We start from the raw sequence: 8,293 nt of genomic DNA on the forward strand, positions 1-8,293 counted from the left end.
AACATGTTTATTATGTTGTCAAATAATAGTCTGGGAAAAGGGAAATTTTGCATAATATGAATAGGTTCAATTTGAAAATATGGGCACTATGATGAGAGAGTAAAGTTGGCATGGTTGTATTTTTGTAGCAAGTTTGGAAACATGGTTATCATGATGAGAAACCTGGCCATGCATATTTTTCCTGCAAAAAAAGAGGGAAAAAGATGAGAAACCTAAGAATATATGTATACTAAACACCATGTATTAAACCAGTTAAGAAGAGATGGTTTTGGTGCTCCTAGGTGTAGATATGCCTATTATGAAATATGTATTAAAAACACATTTCAAAAGAGTAGTGTTTCTATCAACTTTGTTTTTGTGTGTTTGAAAAAAAAAGTATTCATGTGTCTCTTAGACACATGTATATTTCCAAGCAGTCGTATGGCAGCTAGTTCGGCCCATGAATCAAGCGATTTATTTATCCCTTCTTCCTCAACACCTATTCCTTCTTCCTTGACAGCTTCATTCAGTCAAAGACAAAACTCCTCAGTAGTACTTCCATCACCTCAATAATTGGGATAGATATCATCCACTACAATGAAGAACAATAACATTTCTCTATATGTTGAACAATAATAAATCATTTACAATACATTTGGCCAAGCAAACAATTAGTAGAAGAACAATAACATTTCTTTATTTCTTGAATTCCACATGGGAGTATGGATGGCTTCACTCGTAACAATACATATGCCTTTTGTTTATTTGCCTGACAAAATGTCCATCAGATGAATCAATCAAATAGGAGGAAATGGGGAATATTTCAAACTAAAACAAAGAATTGATCCTAACTACATGAAGTGCAGTAGCTTTAAAGCCTCCAAATTATTTTGCTCTACTCCACCAGGAACGTGCAGGTCTTCAAGAACCAAAAGACGCCACTCGAGCTCTCTTCGGCCTCATAAGCCATGTTGTTGTTTATATCCTTAACCCCAAAAGGTTGTCTCTTAGCATATCTGTTGTTCTCCTGATCCTTATTAGGTGTCGGCTTATCCTGAAGAAAAGGCAATTGATATCCTATTATCATTAAATAAATCCGCAGTTAACATGTGGATCATGGGGAATGGTGAGATGCCATATTGGGGTTCGCAACACGAATAGAAGACCACTAATTTAATGCCACTAATTTACAGAAGGACAAAAATGCCCGAACACCCTTAAGAAAGGCCATGATGATGAGGTGAGAACAAGTAGGCTAGTGATCCAAGTGAAACTTAAAATGGAGCAAAAAATTGCCATAATGGTGTTGCTTGGAAAAATCACAGTACAATGCAGAATGGAATTAGTGCCACATGTTGATGCCATTAAAAAACACCCTTAAGAAACACAATCAACTGAACCTTGAACACAAGTAGGCCTAGAGCAAGAAAACAATACATCATATTACTAAGCAAAAGCAAATAGAAATATCAAATTGAGAGGCAGAACTATTTGAAAACAAAAATGTAGGCCAAGTACAGACAACTAACATAAAAATGAATAATAATACGCCTTGAAGCTTGAAAATAATGCATACTAAAAGCAAGTTTCCTAAGCGCTAATACACCCTTCAATTTGTGTATACATGCCTAAATAAGAAATTTGAATTGATCAAACCAAATCTGTTATAACACAGACGAATTAGAACTCTAAAAGTTGCATATACTGGAGTAAAGTTTGCTAAGCAACACAACACCCTACAAAATCTGCGGTAAAATTACTTAGAAAGGCATCATGGACCCTGCAGTATAACCCGCATTACCATAGTTGTAGCTGCATCAACATGGACGCATCAGTTACTAAAAGGAACCTTTGCAAAATGGAAAATGAGCTTTTATTGCGCCTTGCTTCTTAGTGGGATGTGCATACCAACCATATCAATATGGAAAATTACCCCACTTCACGATAGTGCCAAATCAAGCTATAGCCTAAAATACCCCATGAAAAACTTGTAGAGAAATTAGAAAACAAATTGTAGGTTGGGAAGATGAGGAAAGAAGGAAGAAAGAAACAAAGAAGCTCACATGTTCCCATCTCCTCGGCACATTGGGAGTTGTCCTCGAGCTATCCTCCTCTCCAGGCAGCTACCAAGGTGGGGGCTAGGGGCTCAACCAGGAGGGGTTCCCCGCCAACCAGGAGCGAAGGTGAGGTACAATAAATATCAGCTATTCAGAAAGGGTATCAGCAAAAGCTCCATCCATGGTAGAACATTCAACAAGGCAGACCCGGAAAGCTCCATCCATGGAGGCACATTACGTGAGGCTATCAACTAAGCAGAACTTAAAAATCATGATAGATAGGCAAACTCCAGTACCATTCTTTTCATGTCTAAATTGCAGTGCTCATAATAGACACCTGTTGAGAAGAAAAGGAACATATCTAATTTATACGGACTCCCCTAGTTCTGTTGGAAATGGATGTACGCAATTTAGATGAAATAGAGCATACAAAAAATAAGGACAAACTGATGCTTCTAAGGACATGAGGTAGTAAACTTAAGGATATCTGTAAGCAGGTGCAATTGGTAATATGAAGCAATAAACAACAATTTCATTAACAATTAGGATAAAATCGCTGGTGTTTTTCGATATAGACTGATGCCTTCCCTGTACACATGGCTACTCAGTTGCCATCACATTATGGACATACACTGTATTTTTGCCGACTCGAAACCGTCACTTAGAAAAAAACATTTTTAGATCAGCACATTAGTATGCTGATATATCGATGCTGTTTTTATGGACATACATGGTACACATGGAATCTCTGATGGTGTTTTTATATCAGCACCATTTGGAATAAAGGAGTGTATGCCAACACAAAGACCTTCATATTCGTCGAAGCTCAAGTTTCAAGGATGTTGGAGAGTGATTCATGTTACATTTATTTACAGACAATTGATGTGCTGCAGGTGAGATTCTGAACTCGAAAAGGTCTGAAACACTGATTCAAGAAGGAGAGAAATAATACCCTTGTTTTGGGAAGGGAAGAAGTATGATGTAAAATTTACATACGTATGAATTGAGCCTGGTTATGTAGTAAGAGAAAGCAGCTTTTAAAGAAAAGACTGAACTACTTACGTAGTGGCTTTTCTATGTGCCCATATAGGAAGTATTAGACCACCCAAAAGGTCGATCTCTTGTGATCTTCCGGCTCCCATGGCCGCCGTCACTCCGGCAGATGTGTCCATCTTCAAGTTTACCTTGAAAACTCAGTATTAGAACCATTGGTGCAAAGTACTCCCTCCGTCCCAAAATAAGTGATTCAACTTTGTACTAACTTTGTACTAAATCTAGTACAAAGTTGAGTCACTTATTTTGGGACGGAGGGAGTAACTATGAAAGAAAAGGTAAAGAGTTTAATCTTCTGCAAGTGGCTTCCAATATTCTGTAAGTGATGGTGTGTGGACTCGGTCAGGATCAGTCAAAGCAGTCAGCAGTTTCAATTCAAATAAGATGTGGGTTTCCAAAAATTGAACAGACAAAAAATGTGACCAAGGACACATACAGGGAATTGGATGATTAATTTTTATGAATACTATGTAGGCCAGTCCACTAATGAGGTAGTAACTTGCAGAAAAACTGTACAAAATTCCTTTTCGAATAGAGTGTCCCCACTCAGACTCTTTTAACATTTGTATATAGAAGTAAAATTGGACAGTAAGACAAAAAAGGCCTAACTGACGTATTTTTTGCGCTTAATGCATTGTTGCTCCTTCAAATAGGATAATAGCGGGAAGTTCTAGCTAAAACATACATGGTTTAGTTCTGCCCATTTCCACAGTTGGGCAAGTTCTTTGTTTCCCAACCTCCACCTTGGCTTACTGCAATGAAGGAAAAGACAATGTAAAATAATTAGAGAGCAGTAGAGCATGACATAATTACATCACCAATCTGTACAGTATTATCATTGCCCTAAATTCTCTTTTTATCACAAAATAAGGCTATTAAAACTGGAAATGGGGCTGGACTTTCTGGTTAAAAAATTGTACTACAAATACTGGCACGGTAAATGGGAGGTGCGTAAGGTCAAAGAATGAATGCACCATTTCCTAAATAACTTTGTGTAATATACCCTTTTCCTAGACTAATCTAGAACATGAAATTACAATGAGAAAATCGATGTCAGTATCCATTCCAACATGAACTTCATGCATATATAACAACCCATCTAACTACATTAATCAACATGAGTAAGATCTGACTTGATATTCATGTTGATTCCATGCTTCTCCCTTAATCAAGAAGTGAATAATACAAAGTTCCAAATAACTGCAATAGATTCCAAAACTCACAAAAGATTAGTAATTCCTGTGCGAAAAAATACTTCTAAAACCATTACTTCTGCTGTTGCACAAGCATCTAAGCATATTGAGAAAGGAACTCGACACACTCATGAGAGAAGATAAAGCAAATACAAATTATTAATAGTGACATAAATATATAATTAGTGCAAATTTAGGAGTGAGTTCCTCTTTCTTTACCAAACTATTGTGTGATAAGGCATAGTATATAAGGCATAAAAAATAGCAATCAATGTATGGAAATAAACCGCTGAGCAGGGCGTTCTAACTCTTAATCATGATTGTACTTGCAGGATGAATGTGCCTTCATAAGCCAAACAAAATAAGAGTTCCAGAGGAAGCAACAGGCAAAAAGAGAGGACACCTAATTGGCTAAGGCCACGCCATGTCGCGCCACCCCGCGGTTGACCTTCATGTTCAAATAACCAAGTATACCACATCATTTCTGGTTCATATACCCCTTGAAAACACAATGACATCAGTTAATGGCGTACACATATTTAAAAAAACTATGAGCATATTTTCACTAACAATACACACACCAACACCAAAATCAGAAGAAACAAAATTGAGAATATGGCAAGTGAACTTGGCACCCAATAAATTTAACAGGCCAATGTATGACAACTTGTCATGTCCATACAGCAAAAAGCGATACTTGACACAAATGAATTTATCTGTAAAAATGACATAAGGAATGTACACAATAAGCATGCTAAGATACAGTCAAGCGCCGAATGGGTTACTTTGATTCTGATATAGCAATTAAACTACAAATATAGTTCATAATAGCATGACAAGTGAGGTGAAAGCATTGATATATCTGAACATTTCATGATTTTACTGAAAATTAATATTTGTATGTTTTTTCTACCTGTGAAATATTTGTATTGTTTGACCATGATGTATTTTGTCTAAGTAGACGATGATATACTGAACTTACTGACAAGTGTCAAATTCTTGGTTTATTAGACACCTAACTAAGGAATATACAGGGACAGTTAACAACATTATCACTACAATGCGCATGTACTGCATTTAGACAACAAGTGCGGATCATGAGTCCCAACACCAGGACGCTCGATTTCGCACGGGTCTCCTTTTCCTTCTCTAAATCCCATCTGAAGCTTCCCTATAGAGAAAGAAAGAGCATCACTGTTGTAGCTACCCAGGGTACTATAAATAGATGGATGGAAGCAAGACTAAAAATAAAAATAATAGAGCAGATAGTTTATTTAGTATAGCACTTTTTTTTCTTTTTGAAGTATTTAGAACAACAGTTAGGACCAATGGAACTCCATTTTGCGGATCAGTTGTTTGAGCTGATATACCAAGTTAAACTATCCATGTTTAGGGTCATCCCATCAGGGCATTTGAAAAACTGCTATGAAGAAGAGTTAACTTCTTTAATCAACCCTGTAGAGCGATGTATTTATCAAGGAACGGAACAACATTCAGAGCTGTACGAATATGCAAAAAACTACACAAATACACAAGCAATCAAGTTGTTGTAAAGCAAAACTTGGATTGGGAAAGACAACTTCAATGATTATGTAAAGTTACAGGAGTTTAGTTACCTACCCAAAAGAGTGAATTAATATGCAGTATAAAGACAAACTTATGGATAGGAAGGCCCATCTTGAAAATCCTACAATTGAAAGGAGGGAAACACATCAAGCAAAGGAACAAAAACCTCCTTTATAAAGGGGACAGGAGCTCCAGGACAAATTGATCCCTTTCTTGACAAGGAAAGAGCAAGGTACCAAACAAACTAAGAATGGCAACAAAAAATCTTTCTATGACTCTAGTCAGGTCAGAGAGCATCTCCTGAGCAGGAACAATAATCCCATTTGTAGTAACTTATCCGAGGCACACAACAAATTTAAAAGCTTAAAAAATTCTATATGGAAGCCTAGCTAGATCTAAGCATCTGGTCGACAGTAATAAACAAAAAAATTGCTCATAGACTGGAACCAACAGCACAACCGGAAGGGTGAAGAAGCTCACCCAACAACACAACCGGAGCATAGACTGGGCCCTATCACCCTGCATCCCCAGAGCCTCCGCTAGCACACTCGTTTTCGCCTGGGTCTCCTAGTCTCCCTCCAAATCTCAATCGGCGGTTGAGAACCACGTAAAGACGAGCCCCCCGTGCAGAAAGAGATAAGATGGAGATCAACAATGGAGGGAGGCGAGGGAATGTGCAAACCTCATGCAGGTTGCTCTCCTTGTCGAGTTCAGGAGCACCTCGGCAAGATTATGGAGGAAGAGGTTTCAAATCCTCGCGCTCCTGTAGCCCACACCCTCATTGATGATACGAAGAGGAGAGACCAGTTGTTGTTGCCGCCGACGCCATGCTCTCTCTACTCAGCGCCACCGCCACCTTCGCCACCATCTCTCTTTTCCCAGCGCCGCCGCCCCCATCTCTCTCTGCCCGATGCCGCGGGCTGGACCGTCGCCTTCCTCCTCTCCCAAGTTCACCATGGCTTTCTACCCCTACCCATTGAACTGGCCGCCGTCATGGAGCAGCGATGAGAGCCCGCCCACATCCGCCGATCCACCAACCCCTGCCACGCCTCCATCCCGACCCGGCCGCCGGCATGGGGCCTAAGTGACGGGAGATGGTCTACTGTGATGACAAATGAGAGAGGATGGAGGAGGAGGGAGGAGGGGGGAGGCCGGAGGTGCGGGGAAGGAGAGGAGGCGGCAGAGGCGAGCGGGGGGAAGGGGGCGGCGGCATGGAGGAGGATAGGAGCGAGCGGGGAGGAGAACGAGGCGGAGTGGGCCCGAAAAAGGTTGGCGGCTAGGGTTTTGGCGCGCGTGTGCACGCCATGCGGCCGCCCACACCCAAAAAACTTGCACCCAGCCAATCCGATCCAGCGCGAGGGCCACACGTCATTCCCCGGCCAGGATCTACCGCACGGTGAAAATGCACAAGTCAATCCGCATCGAAGATCCAATGAGCATGAACGAAAAAAAGACCATGTTGACCATGATTGAACGACCATCGAAGGAAGCGATCGGGGGAGCTCTGTCTATGTGAGTTGGCTAGATTCTATTTTGTTTTAAATCCCTTACTAAATTTTAAGGTATAAGTGTTCTCCTTGAGCATGCACCGTTGCTATAGTTCGTCGTGCCGAGACACCATGTGATGACCGGGTGTGATAAGCTCTATGTTAAAAAAAACCGTGTGCACGCCAGTTTTGCACACGCAGAATACTCGGGTTAAACTTGATGAGCCTAGCATATGTAGATATGGCCTCGGAACACTAAGACCGAAAGGTCGAACGTGAATCATATAGTAGATATGGTCAACATAGTGATGTTCACCATTGAAAACTACTCCATCTCACGTGATGATCGGACATGGTTTAGTTGATTTGGATCACGTGATCATTTAGATGACTAGAGGGATGTCTATCTAAGTGGGAGTTCTTAAGTAATATGATTAATTGAACTTTAATTATCATGAACTTAGTCCTGATAGTTATTTTGCATGTCTATGTTATTGTAGATCAATGGCACGTGCTACCGTTCCTTTGAATTTTAATGCATTCCTAGAGAAAGCTAAGTTGAAAGATGATGGCAGCAACTACATGAACTGGGTCCATAACTTGAGGATTATCCTCATTGCTACACAGAAGAATTACGTCCTGGAAGCACCATTAGGTGTACCACCCGCGCCAGCAACTGCAGACATTGTGAATGCCTGTCAGACGCGTGTTGATGACTACTCGATAGTTCAGTGTGCCATGCTCTATGGCTTAGAATCCGGACTTCAAAGATGTTTTGAACGTCATGGAGCATATGAGATGTTCCAAGAGTTGAAGTTAATATTTCAAGAAAATGCCCGAGTTGAGAGAGATGAAGTCTCCAACAAGTTCTATAGCTGTAAAATGGAGGAGAATAGTTATGTCCGTGAACACATACTCAGAATGTCTGGGTGCCATAACCACTTGACTCAGCTGGGAG

The 8,293-nt window shown here is 40.3% G+C and overlaps 1 long non-coding RNA gene across 8 annotated transcripts; it reads right to left on the minus strand.

The window, feature by feature from the left end:
* Positions 1 to 650: 650 nt before the first annotated feature.
* Positions 651 to 7,091, minus strand: LOC119322516. 8 transcript variants are annotated; one of them, XR_005155691.1, is made up of 8 exons: positions 6,531 to 7,091; positions 6,329 to 6,424; positions 5,903 to 5,969; positions 4,686 to 5,453; positions 3,775 to 3,841; positions 3,099 to 3,220; positions 2,043 to 2,373; positions 651 to 1,033 (listed from the first exon to the last, which is right to left on the minus strand). It is a non-coding gene; the product is annotated as an uncharacterized LOC119322516 (long non-coding RNA). The 8 variants fall into 8 exon arrangements; XR_005155690.1 differs by having other exon boundaries at positions 6,329 to 6,432; XR_005155694.1 differs by lacking the exon at positions 6,329 to 6,424.
* Between the last annotated feature and the right edge of the window lie 1,202 nt (positions 7,092 to 8,293).

Source organism: Triticum dicoccoides, chromosome 6B (assembly GCF_002162155.2).
Source record: "Triticum dicoccoides isolate Atlit2015 ecotype Zavitan chromosome 6B, WEW_v2.0, whole genome shotgun sequence".
NCBI lineage: Eukaryota > Viridiplantae > Streptophyta > Magnoliopsida > Poales > Poaceae > Triticum > Triticum dicoccoides.